Source organism: Myxine glutinosa, chromosome 10, assembly GCF_964187855.1.
Source record: "Myxine glutinosa chromosome 10, kmMyxGlut1.1, whole genome shotgun sequence".
NCBI lineage: Eukaryota > Metazoa > Chordata > Myxini > Myxiniformes > Myxinidae > Myxine > Myxine glutinosa.
This window is the reverse complement of record NC_136270.1, coordinates 97,158,057-97,180,914: the sequence shown is the minus strand read 5'-3', so window position 1 is coordinate 97,180,914 and position 22,858 is coordinate 97,158,057. Positions and strand designations below refer to the sequence as shown.

The 22,858-nt window shown below is 41.2% G+C and overlaps 1 protein-coding gene across 1 annotated transcript in view; it reads left to right on the top strand.

The window, feature by feature from the left end:
- The window catches only part of LOC137433398 (uncharacterized), a 320,088-nt gene extending 315,530 nt beyond the window's left edge, over positions 1-4,558 (top strand). Inside the window, exon 38 of the mRNA XM_078785923.1 lies at positions 4,056-4,558. The gene's annotated coding sequence lies outside the window, so the exon portion shown is untranslated. The remainder of the gene's footprint in view (positions 1-4,055) is intronic.
- Positions 4,559-22,858: the final 18,300 nt, after the last annotated feature.

Here is a 22,858-nt window from a genome sequence, read left to right as displayed (position 1 = left end):
TTGCCATTCACTTAGGTGAGCAAAGCTCATAATTCTGGGGTCCCAGGTTCAAATTCCATTCTACAGCAAGATATTTCTCCATCAGAAAAGATTTGTTATTTTGCGTGTTCTAATAAACCATGGTAAAACCACACCAATGCAATTGTAGAACAAAACAAGTAATTGTAATAAGAACTCTCACATACACAATAATACTATTAAATAAAGTACAATTGAAATATCACTTGCATCAAATGAACAATACATATGATGGTACCATCATTCCCCAATGCTCTCAAAGCAGTAAACTCACAATACGCCAAACGTGAGTGGAATGTAACATTCCCCAAAGTCCGTGCACTAATCCTCACGCTGGTTGAAGCTGTGCTGAACGGCAAGAGATAGGCAGGTATCAGCACGGCGGCAGACGAGGAGTTATGAGGTGAGAGGTCGATATGAGAATTGAGCCGATATGTAAACCAACGGTGATCAACACAATGATGTCGATAGGGGAATCCCAATGACAAAACACGAAGCACCATGCGGACAGCCTCTTCGAGGACAAAATGGCATATAGGCCTGTAATGGAGGTGCTGGCTCCCTCCAACAATGACTCACACTTGGTGATAAAACCTGAGACGCAGGTTTAATTGCAATTGCAATATAGGGAGATGTCGTGGGCAATCCCTCCCCTGGGAAGGCTCAACTCATTTGCGACCAATATCAAAAAATACGCTCGCAGCCTCGATGTGACACACAGCTGTCTCCTCCTCTCTCTGCCCATCTCAATATCTTCTCTTTCGGTTCCTTTGCTGCGTTTTCCTTTTTCCTTCACAAACATTAATTTTTACCTTTTACTGAAGTCATCTCAATTTCACACAAAAATCGTAACAACAATATTACCTGAAACTAAAAATCCTACAAGTATATAATAACAACAAAGGTGGAAGTGATGGATCAGTAACACCCTGAAGACCCTTAAAACCCCCAAATACTCAAAAAGACCACGAAGATCCCGAAGACCCAAAATACGCTGAAGACCCTGAAGATCCTGAAGACCTAAAATATGCTGAAGACCCTTAAAGACCACAAAAAACCCCACAGACCCTTAAAGACCCAAAAGTCCCAAAAGACCATGACGACCCTTTAGACCCATTTGACCCCAAGATCCTGAAGACCCTTAAGACTACTTTACCTTTAAGACTCTTTCAATACTTTAGACACATTTAGATCCCTTCACCCTTCCCACCTTTTATAACCTTTACACCCCTTAAGTTCCTTTTGACCCCTTAGACCTTAACACCATTTAGACCTTTTACGCCCATCAGACCGATTAGACAGCTTCGACCCTTGACCATTTAGAGCTTTACACCACTTGGACCTTTTTAGATTACTCAAATAAATCACAAATAAATAACATCACCAATATTACAAGTTAATTTATACAAAATAAATGTTTGTATTCTGATTGGTGGAAATCATGACAATACAGCAACTCAAGTTCAGTCAGGTCATTCATTATCCTCATTTAAAACAAGCCCGTGCCTCTGCGGCGACGTATGGTGAGGAGAGCGGAGCGAGCCGATCCACACTAGTTTTGTATAAAATATAATACTGTATCACCTTCCACATTATCGAGAGATATTGCTCTTAACTAAACGGTTTTCTTTGAATTCTGTTATTTTGAGTTTTGAATACCTGTTTTGCACCATGAATCAGGCAGACTTGTTCTTGTTAGAAATAATTTGGTAAAAATCATATACAGGGTGATTTAATAAAATGTATACCGACTTTAATATTTCAGAAAAATTAAGCAAACACCAGAGAGAGAGAGGGGTGATGTTGAGTGTTGTTACTAATATCTTACAGATAGCGTTAGCATGTGATGGCATGATTACACATCATCAGTCAGAGGTTACCCATAAGGCAATGCAGAATGACAAGATAGTATAGTTTTCAATATATAAAGTCTGTATACATTTACTGAGACACCCTGTCTTTACAACTAACTCCATTAAGATCTGGAGCTGACTTCACCGAACCCTTCTTTATTACGTTCCGATCTTCTCATCCTTTGATAAACCTGGTGTTGGTTTAGCGGTTAGGGTGCAGGTTTGGGATCCTCGGATCTCCGAGTTCGAATCCCGGTCGATCGCTGAATTAACACCAGGGGGGTTGACTCAGCCTGTCCTCCTTCCGAGGTCGGCAAATTGAGTACCAGCTTGCCTGGGATGAATGATCCCGGTGTGTACCCCGGTGTAGAATAGGTACACCGTATCCCTGCGCATCGTAAGAGGTGACTAAGGGTTGGCGTCAGGAAGAGCATCCGGCCATAAAAACATTGCCTCAAACAGGGAACCACGATTGTCATGGGGCCCGCAAGGCTAACCCCTGCTCTAGTGGGGGAAAATGGCCTTAAAACGATCATTCATTCATTCATTCTTCTCATCCTTTGATACTGCCCACATCAAATTATCGTTTTTTATTCTAAACTGAGTCACACACTGAAATTATTCAACCATGTAGTAGCAGGAGATTTGCCTCAATTTCTCTGCGACTTTGCCTAAGGTCACCACCGCTCCACTTCATTGTTTGTAATGAGATTCACCCACATATAACCTATTTTTCCCGAATATCTCCCGAATTTTACACGACGAAGGATGTGCTCTCATAGCCAGCCCAAGATTACCAGAAGCCATTGATGCCACATCTGTTTCCCACCAAAACAACAAAAGATTATGACAGTTTTGACACCTTGTTGAGTCAGTCAGGGTGAGTCAGACTCTTATGTAGAGTTGTCCCATCAAAAAGGAAGCGGCTTTGGTCTTATTATTTATTTAGTTATGGACAATGTATGAGTTGGAAGGGAGAGGAAGCAGGGAGAAGGCAGCATTGTGGATGAGTTAAGTCGAGGCAACTTTGAGGAGGAGGGGTGAGAGGAGAAATTTGAAGGGGATAGGTGAAGAGGGTTAGGTAGAAGAAGAAGAGAGAAGAGTAAAGCAAAAGCTTGAACGCCATGAAGAAAATAATTTACGTCTGGAAGCTAAATTGGTATCATGTCAATACTGGGTTGTCTATATTAAAAAAAAACCCATCTGGTTCATAAAAGACCTTCATCATGGAAGGTGGGGGAGTGGGGTCGGCTTTCCACTCTATGATCTGCTCTCCATGTGATGCCAATCCACTCACTGTGGTTGAATCTTAATGCACAGGCAGATTGACCATTCCTTCTCCCAATCATGTGACCACGAAGAGTAGGCGAGCTGATGCCAGCACTCTGGTCAAATTCCAAATTCTTACCCTGACTTCCTGTGTCGGAGTGGCAACCTGTCCAGAATTGCACCCTGAGCCAAAGAACTGCTCTGCTTCATGAACGATCTTATCAATCATCACTTATGATTACTAACCCTTATTAAAGTCTTATGGTTAAACTGCCAAAATCAAGACTCTCTGCTCACCTTCAGTCCTCCATTCCTCTTTTCTCCCGCCTCTGGAACAAACTCCCTCACTCTCTTCAATCCCACTCCTCCCTCCAGGTCTTTAAAACAGCTGTTCACCACCATCTCTTATCTTCCCCCATCCAAAACCTTGATCTTTTCTACCCCCGTTAATTCACCCCAAATCCACTTTTTTGAAATACCGACTTCTTTCCTGGAAGTCCTTGGTGTCCTTGTGTTTATACTTCTCCCACCCCGTCCCGCCTTCCCACGCCACCTCCCCCCAAGCCCTCTCCCTCCCGCACATTCCCGATGTCCCTACTCTCAAATGTTGTGTTTATGTGCTTCCCCTTCTCTCCCCATCTTGTCTACCGCTCCCCTTTTTATATACTTTGTTTGTTTGTCTGTTTGATTTGTTTGTGTGATAAATGTTAGCTCTTTCACGAGCCTCGATTCTGTATACAAAAAAAACAAAAACAAAAAAACCCTAGTAATCTGATGTGCTTGGGTTTATCGGAATAGGTTTCCTTAAATGGTCAAAAATATTTGTTCCATAATTTTAGTAATATGTATCTTTTGTTTTCCACACTGGTAGACGTGAATATCAAAACCAATGTTTGTTTGTTTTCTTTCTTGCAGCAGCGATGATGGATTAATGAAAATCAAGATTTGTGTGACACTGTTGATGACCAACCAATCTGTGTGACTCTGTCCGTACCAGATTCATTTCGAACAAACACTACTGAAAGGGCATCACCTAGAACAAGACAGCATGTAACACGAGGAAATGCAATCATTGCAATTATTAATGGTGCTTTGTTTCCCTCGTGAAATTTTCTATTTGATAAACAAAGGCAAAGCTTTGCTCTGGGTGTTAATGTGCTTCACTTATCCGCAGTTTTTATGCAATCATAGTCATCCTGCTATTCACAGTGGAAGAATAATTGCTTCCTTTTTTTTTTTTCCAGCAGCATTCATTATGGATGTCCACTACATATGTGGAATCTTTAATCGAGCAATTTAATGATTCTGATATATCATGTACATACTATGCAAGAGTGAAATATGAAGGCTGAATAGTCTTCATTTTAAAAAAGTTTCAATCAGGTAAAGGCTCAAATAAATATTTTATATTTATCTTACTATGTTGTGCAACATTTCATTTCTCACAATTGTCATGTGTGTGTTTCCCCCCATTCCCCCCACAATTTTTGGGTTGAACGAAGAATACTGAATCTGAAAAATGATGAAGTCTCCAATTGGACTCACATTATCACTCACCTCCTCTTTGCAAAAGATCTTTAGCATCTGTGGGATCTTTACCATCTACCAACTAATGGTCACAGACAGAAAGAAAACAATTTAACATCCGTCCCATACACGGTACACACATTGATGTATCACCCTGCCTGTGAAACTTCATTATGGTGGTTTATAGCTGGGCAGAGATTCAAGCACAGGGTATACAGCTCAGAGGTGAGTGTGAGTACCTCTAGGGCCTAGGCTATCCTACCGGCCCAATTAGCTTAGCAGTCGGGGGAAATTGAGGTTCTTTCTTTTTCCTTCATTACCTCTGCCAACGAAGGTTATGGAGGCTATGTTTGCATCCCTGTCCTGTTGGTCTATCTGTTTGCTGTGAGCAAGATGTTTCAAAAGATTGTAGACTGATTCGGACGAAACTTGGTGGACAGGTTGGATGTGTGACAAGGAAGGATCGATTAGATTTCGTTGAATATCCGAATCGGGATCCAGATACGAGAATTTTTAAAAGTAATTCTTCACCATTGAAAGATAGGGCCAAAACTATATTATCAAAAGGAGGAGCAAAGCGACCCTCCGTTTATATAAGGGATCGTTTCTCTGTATGCAGCTTTAACATAAAACCACCTTTAGAGGCCATTTTTCCCCGCAAGCGGGGGTTGGCCTTTTTCGGGGACCGTGGTTGTTGTTGTTTTTTGGTCCCCTTTTTGAAGCAATGTTTTACGGCCGGATGCCCTTCCTGACGCCAACCCTTTTTGTCGCCTTTTTACGACAAACAGGGAATTACCAGTGAACTGGTACTCAATTTGCCGACCTCGGAAGGATGACGGGCTGAGTCAACCCCCTGGCGTTAATTCAGCGATTGACCCCTGGCGAATATGCAGCTTTAACATGGGGACTGAAAATACATTTCTCGGCTTCTACTGGACGAAATTGGTTGCAAATTTCAGAAGTAAATGCTTTGTACGTTGAGGTAATATGTTCCAAATTTCAGCAACGTCCGTTTATGCATTCTTGAGTTCTTTTTTTTTTTTAAACCCTCAAAATCACGTTGGTGTCTGTCCGTCCGTCCATCCGTCCGCCCAAAATGTGTTGGCGCTCATATCTCAAGGACTATACATTGAAACTAGCTGAAACTGGAATATACATCAGCCATTAGGTGTAGATAATGGCTTTCGAAACAAATTCCACCTAAGTGATATAGTTTTGGCTTTAAAATTAAATATATATACATAAATAAATATATACACACTTTATACCTCTTTATAAATACTATTACACGAATCTGACATGCTGGCCCAATGGCTTAATGGATAACGCATCAGACTCCCAAGCTGGAGATTGTAGGTTTGAATCCTGTCTGGGTTCTGACTTTGATTGTAGGTTGTCTGGGATTGTTTTCCCCTTACTTTTTCAAGTCTTTTATATTGTCTTGAATAATGAGCAAATGAACATCTTGTACAATGAGCAAATGCATTTTGTTCGTATTTCAAACGTAATTATTCTTAAACCTGAATTTCAGCATCAGTATAAGTATTGTATTCTATCAAATTTCATATTGTATGCAAATCAACGGAGGCGCAAAGTGCCCCTTCCTTTTTTTGGCACAGTTTCTCTGTGTGTAACTTTAACATGGGGACTGAAAATTCCTTTCTCGGCTGCTACTGGTAAATTATATGTATAAATATACAGACTGTATATACACACTTTATACCCCTTTTTTTGTATACAAGATCGAGGCTCGTGTAAGAGCTAACATTAATCACAAAAAGATAAACTGACACATAAAACATAAGATAAAGGAAGCGGGAGACAAGATTGGGAGAGAGAGGGAAGCACACAAGTACAACAGCAGAGAACAGGGACATGGGGAGAACTGTGGGAGGGACAGAGGGCTTGGGGGAGGAGGCATGGGAAGGGAGGGGAGGTATAAAACACATGGACACTGCTAGGACTTCCAGGAAAGAAGTCGGAATTTAAAAAAAAGTTGATCTGGGGTGAATTAACCGGGGTATAAAAGATCAAGGTTTTGTATGGGGGAAGATAAGAGATGGTGGTGAACAGCTGTTTTAAAGACCTGGAGGGAGGGGTGGGATTGAAGAGAGTGAGGGAGTTTGTTCCAGAGGTGGGAGAAAAGAGGAATGAAAGAGTGGAGGTGAATAAAGAGTCTTGATTTTGTCAGTTTAACCATAAGAGGGTTGCAGGTAGATCTTGTGCGACCTGTCGGAATATTTGTGGGACAGAGCACAGACAGAGCTGGGGGAGCAATGCCGGAGAGGAGTAGGTAGAAGACAGAAAGACCACCAACCTGCCGGCTGTGAGTGAGTGAAAGGCTCTCGGAGTTAGCTTCATCGCGGGAGATTCCAATGATTCTGAACGCTTTCATTTCAACAGCGTGAAGACGAGCTAGGTGTGAGGCAGGAGCACCAGCCCAGAGGGGAGAACAGTATTCCATTGAGCTGCCGATGAAAGCCTTGTATGTGGTGAGGAGCTCAGGTGTGCCAAGGAAGGACTTCGCACGACTGAGGATGCCCAGTCAGCGACTGGCTTTGGAGGCCAGCTTGGAAATATGGTTTTAAAATATACAGTCACGTGAAAAAGTAAGTACACCCCATGTAAAGTTTTGACTTTTTCAACATATTTCAACATACAGCTATTTGATCTTCATTTCAACAATATTGATAGATAAAGGTGATATAATATAACAAATATCATGAAACATTTACATTTTGTAGTCCATTGTATAATTTAAATAAACATAAATGCAAATTTCACATGTGGAAAAAGTAAGTACACCCTTGGCTCTAATAGGTGGTATTGCCCCCTTTGGCAGAAACAACCTCAAGTAGGCGTTTCTTATAACTGTCTACCAGTCTCTGACATCGATTGGGAGAAATTTTTTCCCACTCCTCCATGCAGAATTCTTTCAGCTGTGCGATGTTTGAGGGGTTTCTTGCATGCACAGCTCGTTTCAAATCCCCCCACAACATCTCGATGGGATTTAGATCCGGGCTTTGACTTGGCCATTCCAGAACCCTCCATTTCTTTCTTTTCAGCCATTCCTTGGTGGATTTACTGGTGTGTTTCGCGTCATTGTTATGTTGCAAGGTCCACCTTCGGTTGAGCTTCAACTTTCTGACAGATGGCCTCACATTATCCTCAAGCACTCACTGGTACAATGAAGAATTCATAGTGGATTATATGATGGTGAGCTGCCCAGACCCTGATGCAGCAAAGCTGCCCCAAACCATAATATTTCCACCACCATGCTTTACAGTTGGTATCAGGTTATTGTGGTCAAATGCTGTCTTTGGTTATCGCCAAACTTGTCTTCTGGTACTGTGGCCAAATAGCTCTACCTTTGACTCATCTGTCCAGAGCACATTGTTCCAGAAGTGCTGGTCTTTGCCTAGGTGTTCATTGGCAAACTTTAGTGTTGCCCTGATGTTCTTTCTGGACAGCAAAGGTTTCCTCCTGGCACACCTCCCATGTAGATAAAATTTGTGCAGCCTCTTTCTAATGGTAGACTCATGCACTTTGACATCAACAGTGGCAAGAGCTACCTGTCGGTCCCGTGATGACATTCTGGGGTTCTTAGAGACTTCTTTCAGAATCTTGCGGTCTGCTCTCGGGCTGAACTTGCTGGGGCGGCCTGGCCTGAACAAGTTGGCAGTTGTTTAGAATCTTCTCCACTTGTAGATGATCTTCCGGACAGTCAAATGATTGATTTCAAATTGTTTGGAGGTCTTTTTAAATCCCTTCCCAGAATCGTAGGCATCTATAACCTTCTTTATGGAGGCCCCAGAGAGCTCTTTTGATCGAGGCATAGTGACGCCAAAAAATTCAACAACAAAGATCAAACCAAACGAAATGTCTGAGGTTTAAATAAGACAGGTTCCTCCAAGATCCTCTCTAACGATGTTCTAATCATTTGCACCTGAGCTGGTGCACCTGATTCTAATTTTAGGTATTTGAAGTGGTGATAAATGTAGGGGTGTACTTACTTTTTCCACATGCGAAATTTGCATTCATGTTTATTTAAATTATACAATGGACTACAAAATGTAAATGTTTCATGATATTTGTTATATTATATCACCTTTATCTATCAATATTGTTGAAATGAAGATCAAAAAACTATGTTGAAAAATGCCAAACAATAGAAAATAAGGGGCATTCACTTTATATGAACTTTTCAAGAGCATTACTTGGTTCCTCCTCAGAACACAAGAGTAGTCCAGCATGCACATGAGATTTGTTGAATGCTCCTTATTTTCTATTGTTTGGCATTTTCTTCAAGCTATGGAATGTCCCTTCTTTTCTATGCTTTGCCACATGTCCCATACCCTTATCAGGGGTCCCAGCCCTCCTATTTTTCCTATTTATTCCTACTTTTTAATAGGATCCTATAAATCTCCTATTTTTTGGTGGAAATTCCTATTTTTCCTATTTTTAACCCTCAATGTTCCAAAATTTAAATTGATATATTAATTAGTAGAATTTCTGTATCTAAGCGTCAGAAGAGACATTCCTATACCAATCGTCAGCCATGGAATTGCTTTCTGGGTCCATAATCGCAAGACAAATTTCCAAAACGACTTTAAGCTCAAATCCCCGAAGAACATATGTCTCTTTGTCTTTTTCTCGAAAACCGTTTGTTCGATCGATTTCACAAGTGGTGAGTGCATTTTTGAGGACTCAACAAAGTGCAGTGTTGAGGAAAAATTGAGTATGCAGTGATGACGTCACAAATAAATACTGTACGAAGTGGAGGCATGTCGTTTACACCATGGTGTAAAGTACGTGTTGTTATTGATCTCGACTGGAAATGATATGTATATCTTATGTATATTATGTTATTGTTATTTTTGACTTTGTCCTAATATTAAGTATATCCTTCCAAACAATTGTTTTACCTTTATGATTCGTGCTTCATGCTATTCAGTAACAGAATTATAAAAGATAAAATGAGATGAAAATAATATAACTATGTTTATCACGCATTTCTCTTGGATTATCTCATATACTTTGTGAAGAATGACTGAATGATACCTTGACCATTATCATTGTCCTTTGTCTTATTTCAAAAGTTCAGCTGAGCTCAATTTTTAAGGTTTGTACTTTACTTAGAGTAACAAAACCAACTGGGAACTTTGCGGTTATTCAGTTATTACTAACAACCTTTCCCTAAAGATTCTACCTGAAATTGAACTTTTCTACTAATTTGCTAAACATTGACATTTGATACTACATGTTTAACTCAATCTTTCGCTTATTACAATGAGATTGTATTTTGCCTAAAACTAATAGTATTTGGCAAAGAACTAATTCAATCGACAATTCACACATTTCATCATTTAATTGCAGATAATAAAGAAGGACCACGACACAAAATAGGGATTACAACTTAATTCTGTATACTTTCGTGTGGTAGTTGCATATTCAGCTTTTAACAAAATTACAGTAGAATTAAAATTTACATACGCAATGCTGCACAATAGGTAATGCAAGCAATGTAGGACAATAAAAAAACAAACAAACAAAAAACAATAAAGACTGTTAAAGTCTTGTTGTTTCATAATCTTCTGAAGATAGTACAACAACAATACCAAAGATACATAATTGAATTGTCATCGCTTAGCTTGAACTCAGATTAGTGTTAAAGCTATTCAGCAGTGGAGAAAATGCAATTATCGGGTGGTAAACATGTTAGGACATGTTATTTATCATCTTTCTTGTTTCAGGTATAATCTGCAGACCGGTAAGAAATTTGTTGATTTGCCTTTAAATTACTTTGTTTGTTCTCATTATTTTACTAACTTATGTTTCAGTTTTGAAAAAAAAAACTGTTTGGTTCACAGTTCTTTCCACTTCATGCGTTAACAGGTTAGGATTTTCTATGCTAATTCATTTAATCTTATCTCATATTTGTTTTCTTTTTGACAGGTATACTCCCAGCAGTATAATGCCTGGTGGGAGAACTAAATTTAACCCAGAGTGGTTGAAAAGTGGACATGGATGTAGGCTTTCTGACTGGTGTCAGCCTAGCAAGTCCTCAGTGTTCTCAGCTTACTGCTCGTTGTGCCATTCGGAAGTGAGGTGTGACAATCAGGGTGTGAAACAACTGACACAACATGCCCAAAACAAAGGGCACCTGAAGCGTGCGAAGGAACTGCTGGGTGGGTCACAGACGTTGCTGACATTCGTTCAACCATCAACTTCATCTGCTTCAGCATCAGGGTCAGCTTCTACAGATGAGCCAAGTCGTGCAGCTTTAGTCTGTATGTCCAAAAAAGACGCTATTACAAAAGCAGAACTTCTATGGACATTGAAAGTTGTTCGTTTGAATCTGAGCTACTCTTCCTGTGACGGTTTGAAGGATCTTCTGCAGGCAATGTTTCCTGGTGTTATCCCGGATGGTTTCTCAATGAGCTCATCGAAAGTTTCATATCTCATTAGCGAAGCCACAGGTCCTTATTTTCAGGACATGATAGTCACTGATGTTAAGAATTCAGCTTCTGGCTTCAGCCTCATGTATGATGAAACCACCAATAAACAGAACTTGAAGCAACTAGAAATCCGTGTACGGTATTGGTCTGATGCCGAGGAACAGATATTAGTATTTCACCTCAAAACTTACCTCATGGGTCATGCAACTGGAGAAGATTTGTCCAGGAAAATAATCTCTGCCTTGGATGAATCGAAACTGCAGCTTCAGGATATTATCATGCTCGGCAGTGATGGGCCTAATGTGAGCACCACTGTGTGGAGACAGATTGACAAAGCCATTCTCGACAACAGGGGCCCTGGTCTCCTTGATGTAGGGACATGTACTCTCCATACAGTACACAATGCTTTTGCCAAAGGACTTGCAGAGTACTGTGGAAACCTAACTGAGCTTGCAGTGGACATTTTCTACTGGTTCAAAGGCTCTGCTGCTAGATCTGTTGATTTTCAAGACATTCAGCATAAATTGGGTGCTGTTCCAAAAAAGCCTTTGAAGCATGTCGAGTGCAGGTGGTTGACACTGGGACCTGCAGTGGAGCGGCTGATAGAGATCTGGGAATCTCTCAAAGAGTATTTCTTGGTATTTCTTCCAAAGCAGCAGCCAAAGGACATGTTTAAACCCAGGTACAAAAGAATCAAAACAGAACTACAGCGACCGGAAATAAAAGCTCAACTGCATTTCCTGAAGTTCTTGGCAGCAACATTTGCAGAGTTCCTCACCTTCTTCCAGTCAGAGCAACCACTTGTGCACATTCTATATGACAAACTCCATGACCTGCTCAAAAAACTGATCAGAAGAATTATGAAGACTCCTTCAGTTGATGCTGTGAAAGACATCTCAAACCTTGATGTTTCCATTGTTGCAAACCAGCTGGAGAATGAATCCATGGGTGTGGGAGAGGATACCCGACGGTGTATCGCTAAGTTGAAAGTCTCTGAGAGGGAAAGGATGTATCTTGGGATGAGGAAGTGCTACCAGGCAGCCATAGTACACCTACAAAAGAAGCTTCCATTGACAAACAAAATCCTGAAGAATGCCAGATGTCTGCAGCCACAAAACAGGACTGCTGCATGGTCTCTTGAATCAGCCAAGAGCCTGTCCAGACAGCTGAAGAGGAATATTGACAGTGACAGCATTGCAGATGAATGGAAGGTGTACCAAGAGGAAGCCATTCCTACTGACTGGTCCCAGGAAACACAGGAGAATGAAGAAGAAGTCTGCATGAAGAGAGTGGACAGTTACTGGGGAAAAGTGTTGGCTTTAAAAGGCTGTACGGGAAACTGTAAATTCCCCCAAGTGAGACAAATGATAAGGATTGTCCTTGCACTGTCTCACGGAAACAGTGACGTGGAACGCGCGTTCTCAATCAGTGGGGAAAGTGTCACCAAGGAGAGAGTTAGTCTGAGCGAGGCATCAATCAATGGTCTCCGTGCAACAATGGATGGCATGAGATTGTATGGTGACCGGCCCGAAATGGTCCCAGTCACAAAGGGACTCCTCTCGTTAGGACGTTCTGCTCACATGCACTATATGCAGAGACTTGACGAAGAACGAAAAGCCAAGGAAGATGAACAGAAAGCCAGGGAGAAAACCAGGCAAGAGAAAGAAGAAAGAGAGAGAACAGCTAAGATTGCTGTAGAGAAGGCAGCGGAGCTGTCTCGTAAGAGCGAGGACTTGAAGAAAACAGAGAAATCTCTGGCAGCAAAAGAGTCATCTCAGCAGATGTCACTGACTGTTAGCAACAGTCTGCTTGATCAAGCAAATAAAAAGCTTAAGGTGGCGCTTAAGAAAGGTGACATGACTGAAATTGCAGTAGCTCAGGCCATGCTTGAGTCTGCTCAGAAAAAGATTCAAGAGACACAGACTCGTATGGTGGAAACCAGGGAGGCGCAGAGAAAAGTGGAGAAGAAAAAGCAGACTTTGATAGAGTCCATGGTGGTTGCCAAAAAGAAGAAGTCATAGTTTTTGTTGTCGATGTTAAGACGGGTGGGCCCAAGTTCATTGGGGGTGTGTCCATGCCCATACATGTACATGTATTTGCATAAATCTTGCAGCAATAAAGCTACCGATGTTGTTCCAATGCTGAAATCTGTGCTATTACTTCCTAGTTTTTTCCTATTAAACTCCTATTTTTTGTGATCAGAATTCCTATTTTTCCTATTATTTTGTCAATCAAAGTGGCTGGGACCCCTGCCTTATATAAAGGGGCCTTTTCTATACCATGGCATTTTACCCACGAATAGTATGATATTTCAAAAGGTTGTGGGTGAGTTATGACAAAACTATGTGGATGAGTTGGGTAAGTGACAAAAACAAGATGATTCAATTTTGGCCCCTGTCCGAATCCAGATTCGACCTATCAGTGGGATAGAGAACAAAAACTGTTCAGTGTGGCGGAGGTATGTGCTCCACTGAGTGCAGTTCTAGCTTGTTCAAGCTTTGATGTAAAATGATCTCACCTTATCGTTCATCACACCTTATAGTATGCTCTTTTGCTGCTCCTCTAGCTGTTATACTATTCACCATGCCTCTTCATCCTCTTCTGGTTTCTTTTTTTTCTTTTTTTTAATTCATCTACGACGGAGTCGACAAGCTTTTAAAACTATAACAATGTCCTTCAGTCATGCAGTCAGTGGAGCCCTTTTTTTTCAATTTCCATCCAGGTGGTGAGATAAACCTATAATGTAATTAGTGAATATAACATACAATGACAAAAAAATTCCATCCAATTAAACCGAAAATCGAGAGATGAGAGTCTGTCCCACTTCGGAATGTTTGTTACCCCACGCACACAAAGTGAGTAGCGGGGTGAAGCAATTGGTTCATGTCTGTCTGTCTGTCTGTCTGTCTTATCAGTTTGTGATCGTCAGTTTATGATCAAGGAACAACTTGTTTAAATTGAATGTTATACTGCATTTTATACACGAATCGGAACATAAATCGGAAGACAAAGCTTTCGTTTTACTGCACTGTGGCCCAGAGTTCGTCCAATAGCACATGCATAGAGAGGACTGAGATAAAATTTTACTTTCTGAGTGCCTGGCATTCAAACAAAATTGAAAACCATTCCAAACAGGAAACGTACTGTTTTTGAGGACGTCATAAAGGACACAAACAACAGGCATGGATAACTAATGTAACGTGTTCGATCGGGTGATGTAATAGACACTCGGAAAAATGGTGGTAAAACCGTAATTAATTTTTACTAATTTTACAATCTTTATTTTAATTGAATTATATACTTGACCACTGTAGTGCAAAGATCACCTGTCATGATACTTCCAATAATCTCCAGATTGTAGTGCTGGTGGGGCAGATATGACAAAATTTCGATGAATTGTGGGTTTTGTGGTAAAAGCACCAAATTTGGCATAGATCATCTTTGATATGTCCTAAATGATTTCAGATATAATGACGAGGTTTATTTTCCCCTGAAGCCTGCAAAGGGCTAAAAATCAAATCGGGCCGCCGCACAAACTTAAAAATCTAATAAATCTAATATCTTCGGCATTATATTACATATAAAAAATGAATAAGAAACGACCACCTGCGGCGTTATCGCTGATACACTTAGAGACCCTATGGTTGTTGTTTCATTACCCTTTCCTTTGCTCAATTAGCACACTTTGGTGAATTAGTGAGAGATAATAATGTAGTTTTGTAACTTTTGTTCACAAGAGGTATAATTGTTTATGAATCAATTTTCATGCCTATAAATTGTGAATGGACTGACACTGCTGCCACTTGTAGTGTGTCCAAGGCCTCATGTGAGGATGTGTCCAAGGCCTCATGCGAGGATGTGGGGGGTGGGGGGGGGGCAGGGAGGCATACATTCTCTATTTAAATGTGTACTGTGTAGCACCACATGGTGGTGGTGGTGGCAGAGGGTACATATTATAATTTCCTTCTTTACCTGGATAACGCTGAGGTTAAAGCGCTCTTGGCACGGGTAAATTTGCCCTCCTTCCCTTCTGCCCCTGAACCCCCAAATGGAGAGCCTGTCAAAGCCCCCCCCCCCCAAAAGATGTATATGCAGTGCATCTCTCCCATTCCCCCTCCACTTCCTTCCCTTTCCCCTCCCCTTCTACCCCTTCCCCTCCTCTGCTCTGCTCTCCCCCTCTCTTCTCCCTTCTAGCAGCAAGAGATGTGACAACTAATTGGTCCATCAGCGAAGCGACGGGTAGACTCATCTCATCTAAGATTCCTCCATTTATTGCTGATCATGTGGCTGTGACATTCTTGGAACGATTGGAAGTGCTAAGATCACCTATTGGGCCTGTACCAGCTTTTAGGATGCCGTGAGTTTGCCCAACATTATATCTTGTTTTTCAAAAGACAAGACTCTATTGAACTGAATAATGACACTAAATGGGAGGGATCCTTTAATTGTTATTCCTTTTGAAAGTAGTTGTTATAAGGGTTTTTTTTAATGACTAATGAACCTTGGTATGTTTGTAAGACAAATTATCACTTAAGAGCAGACTGCCACCCTCTCTTAAAATAAGTGTCTGCTCATTGGAGCCCTGCTAAGGAAGATGCAAATATATCTTCAGAAATTTCTGTCATCTACTGGTTCTGACTTATCGTATACCATGGATCAATGGCACATGGTAAAGTTAGAGAAGGGAAAAAGAGCGTAGAGAGAAAGTCAGAGCCAGCAAACGAGGGAGCTGTTGATCATGTTGGCGTTTTCAAGATGCAACTGATAACTGACAAAGCGATCCGCAATGTCAAGTGTTCTGGAACTTGAACTAATGGAAGAAGAGGAAGATATTGTTCCTTAGGTAACAGACCATGAAAGTGTTCGGTCGCGAAATGCAGGCAAAGGACTGCTAAAGAGTGAGCAGAGAGATAAATTATCCATTACCAAACCCAATACAGTTTAATGACTCGATGGCATCTTCTGACTTGGCAGAGTCAAATGAGACTGAGATGTCCATCGTGAAAATAGTACATACTGGTGCACCAATAAAAAACAGTAACTAGAACGGCACTGGGTAGAGCGCATGCCTCCACCAGGCTGAACACTTTATATGGGCGAACAGATATTATGGGAACGGTGAATGCCAAACCATGAACCAACTATATGGTATTCATAGAATACTTACCCTGCACATTCAACTTGGTGCAAGCCAACTGTTGTTTTTGAATGTTTTTTTTTCTTCTTTGATCCAATATGGCTGCCAGACCATGTGAGCGATGACATCATAAATTTATAATTTTCTAATATAATTGTTGTATTGATCACGCTCAATAAATTTCAAACTGATCAGACTAAGCGTTGTCCCTGTCGAATTATGACGTCATAATGAAGGCACCGATGACGTCATCATCAACATATCTTATTCACCATGGGGAGTACTTCACAATGAGCCATGTTTCAATTTTTTTTATGGAGCGGTTTGGGAGATATAGAGCTGCAACATTTTTCGATTTTCCCAAGATGGCGTCTGTATCACGTGACCGATGACGTCATAATTAACATTAAAAAAATTATACAGGAGTAGCCAGCTGCTAATATTCTGAAAATTTCGTGTCCATCAGACTAACAGATGCAGAGGAATTTTTTTTTCATACTAATCAGATCAAGTGTTGTACCTGTCGAATTATGACATCATAATGAAGGCACCAATGACATCATCAACATATCTTATTCCCCATGGGGAGTACTTGACAATGAGCCATGTTTCAATTTTTTCGATGAAGCGGTTTGGGAGATATAGAGGTGCAACATTTTTCGATTTTTCCAAGATGGAGCCTGTGCCACGTGAGCTATGACGTCATAATTAGCATTAAAAAAATTATACAGGATTAGCCGCTAATATTCTGAAAATTTCGTGTCCATTGGACTAACAAGTGCAGAGGAATTTTTTTTTTCATACTAATCAGATCAAGTGTTGTACTTGTCGAATTATGACGTCATAATGAAGGCACCGATGACATCATCTTCAACATATCTTATTCCCCATGGGGAGTACTTGACAATGAGCCACGTTGCAATTTTTCCATTGAGCGGTTTGGGAGATATAGAGGTGCAACATTTTTCCAAGATGGCGTCCGTACCACGTGACCGATGACGTAATAATTATGAATTAAAAGATTCTACAGGAGGAGGTACTCCTATGGTAAAATTTCGTGCCAATCGGACCAACGGTTGCCGAGAAAATGAATTTTAAAGATGCGAACACGTACACACTCACGTACGCACCCGAATGCTTAACCCTGCATTTCGCTTCGAGAGCGCAGGGTAATAAATTCCACATTCCTGTGCCACCTTCAGTCGAACGTCAAGCATAGATAACCGGTTCACGAAAGACTTGGGCAAAACACTTACTGCAGCTGATCCCACCAGAAGGTTCGGAATGTTCCGATACACGGTTTTTGGCAAAACTGAAAATGCCGAATCCGCGAATGTGAACGAAAAATTGCGGCATCTCGTGGGTGCAAACCAAGACATTCGATTGCAATGTTTGTTGAAACCCCCGGTGCTCAGATGGGGTCGTGGGTTTATGAGCGCAGCTTTCAAAATCGTGTATGGGTCTTTGTTGGAGGTTGAAGTAAAATGTCTCTCACCTCCATCACGTAATCTGGTGTCAAGCTCTCTCTGTGCGTAATGTGCATCTCTCTGTGCATCACGTAATCAATCTGGAAGAAGGTGTCTTCTTCCGACTCCTCTCCGGCCTTGCTCCCCCAGCTCTCTCTGTGCTCTGTCCCCCAAATATTCCTACAGGTCGCACAAGATCTGCCAGCCACCCTCTGATGGTTAAACTGCCGAAATCTCGGCTCTGCTCACCTTCACTCCTTCATTCCTCTTTTGTCCCGCCTCTGGAACAAACTCCCAAACTCACTTCAATCACACTCCTCCCTCCAGGTCTTTAAAACAGCTGTTCACCACCATCTCTTATCTTCCCCCATCCAAAACCTTGATCTTTTCTACCCCCATTAATTCACCCCAGATCCACCTTGTTTGAAATTCCAACTTCTTTCCTGGAAGTCTTGGCAGTGTCCATATGTTTTATACCTCTCCCACCCCCCCCCCCCCCCTTCCCATGCCTTCCCCCCAAAGCCCTCTCCCTCCCACAGTTCTCTCGATGTCTCCATGTCTCTCGGTCCCTGCTCTCAAATGTTGTGTTTGTGTCCTTCCCCCACTCTCCCCATCTTGTCTACCGCTCCCGATGTTATTTGTTTTGTGTGTCTGTTTGTCTTTCTGTGTGATTAATGTTCGCTCTTTCACGAGCCTCGATCTTGTATATACAAATGAGCCAACAATGTATTTGAACCGCGTCGACTCGGTAGTAATGTTCCAGGTGTCGAATTGTGCTTCAACTTGTGCGAACCACAGCTGTGGGTACTTAGGCCAGAATGGTGGCAGCTTTATCGGAGCCTGGTTGAGCTGGTTGAGCAACCAGGAAAGGCACGGCTGGTTGGTCGTTCCCGATGACTGATTGCGCACTTGTTACTTTGTACAAAAAAAAAATTTTTGGACAAGTATGTTGAACATTCTGGTTTGTGTGTGTGTGTAATGACTAACCAGCAAGTGTGTGTGTGTGTGTGTGTGTGTGTGTGTGTGTGTGTGTGTGTGTGTGTGTGTGTGTGTGTGTGTGTGTGTGTGTGTGTGTGTGTGTGTGTGTGTGTGTGTGTGTATATACATATCTGTGCAGTGTCTGTGTTGTCTTGTCACTGAACTACTCCCTCAAACTTTTGTGAAATCGTACCAAACTTCTGGTATGCACATATCTCTCCCGTCGGTATGTCCTAAGGGTATTTTTTTGAAAAAAATTTCCAATTGTTATTTTATTTTTTACTTTGGAATTTTTTCGGGAATTTTTTTTGTCCAACTTCAATTGTTTATAAAAGGTAATATCACGTATATTACAAATACATTTGTGCAAAATAATTGTTTGAATTATGATTTGTGTAAACCATGACAAAACAGCAACTCAAGTATATTTATCTATATATCTACACATCTGGGCAGTGTCTGTGTTGTCACTTAACGACTCCCTCAAACTTTTGTTTCCGTGGTTGTGAAGTGTTTTTAAATCACGTGGTGGTGAGGTATTTTTAAGGTGTTTTGAATGAGGTGTTTTGAATTACTTGGTGGTGAGGTGTTTTGAATTACGTGGTGGTGAGGTGTTTTGAATTACTTGGTGGTGAGGTGTTTTGAATTACTTGGTGGTGAGGTGTTTTGAATTACTTGGTGGTGAGGTGTTTTGAATTACTTGGTGGTGAGGTGTTTTGAATTACTTGGTGGTGAGGTGTTTTGAATGATGTGGTGGTGAGGTGTTTTGAATTACTTGGTGGTGAGTTGTTTTGAATTATGTGGTAGTGAGTTGTTTTTAAATGACGTGGTGGTGAGGTGTTTTTAATTTCGTGGCTGTGAGGTGTTTTTAATTTCGAGTTTTGTGGTGGTGAGATGTTTTGAATTACGTGGTGGTGAGGTGTCTTTAAATGACATGGTAGTGAGGTGTTTTTAATTTTGTGTTTCGTGGTGGTGAGGTGTTTTTAATTTCGTGTTTCGTGGTGGTGAGGTGTTTTTAATTTCGTGGTGGTGAGGTGTTTTTATTACGTGTTTTATGGCTGTGAGGTGTTTTTAATTTCGTGGTGGTGAGGTGTTTTTATTACGTGTTTTATGGCTGTGAGGTGTTTTCAATTTCGTGGTGGTGAGGTGTTTTTAATTTCGTGGTGGTGATAGTCAGGGCCCTTAGGGATATTTTGGTTCAAATTCTTCCAAAAGCATCAAATTTGGCGCAGATGTTGCCCATGCCATACTCTTTCGATTTTTGACGGGCGCCAAGGGCGGTATGATCCGGGGACCATACCGGTCCATCCCGCCATGTCACCTGACCTATGACGTCATAATTAGGATATGCATCCAATCACATGGCGTACTATAAGTGGTCAAAGTTCAAACTGAATCGATCGAAAAATGAAGGCAGGGATCCATTTTAAAGGTTTTCATAAAATCCAATATGGCCGCCAGGTCACATGACCTATGACGTCATATTTATGACATGTATACAATCATGTATACATGAACCCGGATCATGATCGCACAAAAATTAAACACAAGGATATGGCATACAGTTCATAAAACATCAAAATCCGTACCTTTGTAATTAGACTGATGAACTGCATATGCCTGAAAATTAGGAAATAGACATGTAAATATTTCCTATAATTGTCAAAAATAAGGTCAGAGTTCGATTACCCAACCCAGAAACATAAAATGGTGAACCTCGCGTAAATCTTGACAAAAAACTCAAAAACCGACATGTTTGACTCAAAAATGACCTTTAAGATGACCTTGAGGGTTGACCTTGACCTCGAATCATCAAAATAACATCATAATTGGATTCCTCGACCTCGACAACCCCTGAAAAGTGGTATCATACATGGTTCCAACCCTTTTGGTTATTTAACTGATTTTGCTCCAATCCGGGTGGCGGCCATTTAGTATTTCGCCAATATGGGGCCCCCGGGGAGGGGGGGGGCGCCCGTCTTGGCGCCCGTCAAAAATCGAAAGAGTATGGCATGGGCAACATCTGGGCCAAATTTGGTGCTTTTGGAAGAATTTGAACCAAACGGCCCCAAAATATCCCTAAGGGCCCTGACTATGAGGTGTTTTTAATTTCGTGGTGGTGAGGCGTCTTTAATTTCGTGGTAGTGAGGTGTTTTTATTACGTGTTTTATGGCTGTGAGGTGTTTTAAATTACTTGGTGGTGAGGTGTTTTAAATTACTTGGTGGTGAGGTGTTTTAAATTACTTGGTGGTGAGGTGTTTTGAATTACTTGGTGGTGAGGTGTTTTAAATGACGTTGTGGTGAGGTGTTTTTAATTTCATGGTGGTGAGGTGTTTTTTATTTCGTGGTGGTGAGGTGTTTTCAATTTCATGGTGGTGAGGTGTTTTTTATTTCGTGGTGGTGAGGTGTTTTTATTACGTGTTTTATGGCTGTGAGGTGTTTTAAATTACTTGGTGGTGAGGTGTTTTGAATTACTTGCTGGTGAGGTGTTTTGAATTACTTGGTGGTGAGGTGTTTTTAATACGTGTTTTATGGCTGTGAGGTGTTTTGAAGTACTTGTTGGTGAGGTGTTTTGAATTAAGTGGTGGTGAGGTGTAATCGTCCCAAACTTCCAGTCTGCACCTACCCCTGCTGTATGTATGTGCTGTAGGGTTCTTTATTGAATTTTACATATTTTTTCAACCTAAACTGCCTAAAAAAATGTAATATCACAAACACAACAAATAAATTTGTGCAAAATAATTGTTTGTATTATCATTGGTGTAAATCATGACAACACAACCACTCAGGTGCAGTCATTATCCTCAGCTAAAATAAGCCCGTTCCTCAGTAACGACGCTTGGTGAGGCGAGCGAAGTGAACCGAGCCGAGCTAGTATATATACAGTCACGTGAAAAAGTAAGTACACCCCATGTAAAGTTTTGACTTTTTCAACATATTTCAACATACAGCTATTTGATCTTCATTTCAACAATATTGATAGATAAAGGTGATAAAATATAACAAATATCATGAAACATTTACATTTTGTAGTCCATTGTATAATTTAAATAAACATCAATGCAAATTTCGCATGTGGAAAAAGTAAGTACACCTTTGGCTCTAATAGGTGGTATTGCCCCCTTTGGCAGAAACAACAGCAAGTAGGTGTTTCTTATAACTGTCTACCAGTCTCTGACATCGACCGGGAGAATTTTTTGCCCATTCCTCCATGCAGAATTCTTTTAGCTTTGTGATGTTTGAGGAGTTTCTTGCATGCACAGCTCGTTTCAAATCCCCCCACAACATCTCGATGGGATTTAGATCCAGGCTTTGACTTGGCCATTCCAGAACCCTCCTTTTCTTTCTTTTCAGCCATTCCTTGGTGAATTTACTGGTATGTTTAGGGTCATTGTCATGTTGCAAGGTCCAACTTCGGTTGAGCTTCAACTTGCCGACAGATGGCGTCACATTATCCTCAAGCACCCTCTGGTACAATGAAGAATTCATAGTGGATTCTATGATGGTGAGCTGCCCACGCCCCGCTACAGCAAAGCTGCCCCAAACCATAATATTTCCACCACCATGCTTTACAGTTGGTATCAGGTTCTTGTGGTCAAATGCTGTCTTTGGTTTTCGCCAAACATGTCTTCTGGTACTGTGGCCAAATAGCTCTACCTTTGACTCATCTGTCCAGAGCACATTGTTCCAGAAGTGCTGGTCTTTGCCTCGGTGTTCATTGGCAAACTTTAGTCTTGCCCTGATGTTCTTTCTGGACAGCAAAGGTTTCCTCCTGGCACATCTCCCATGCAGATCAAATTTGTGCAGCCTCTTTCTAATGATAGACTCGTGCACTTTGACATCAACAGTGGCAAGAGCTACCTGTAGGTCCCGTGATGACATTCTGGGGTTCTTAGAGACTTCTTTCAGCATCTTGCGGTCTGCTCTCAGGCTGAACTTGCTGGGGTGGCCTGGCCTGAACAAGTTGGCAGTTGTTTGGAATCTTCTCCACTTGTAGATGATCTTCCGGACAGTCGAATGATTGATTTCAAAATGTTTGGAGATCTTTTTAAATCCCTTCCCAGACTCGTAGGCATCTATAACCTTCTTTCTGAAGGCCTCAGAGAGCTCTTTTGATCTTGGAATGGTGACGCTGCACACTTCAACAACAAA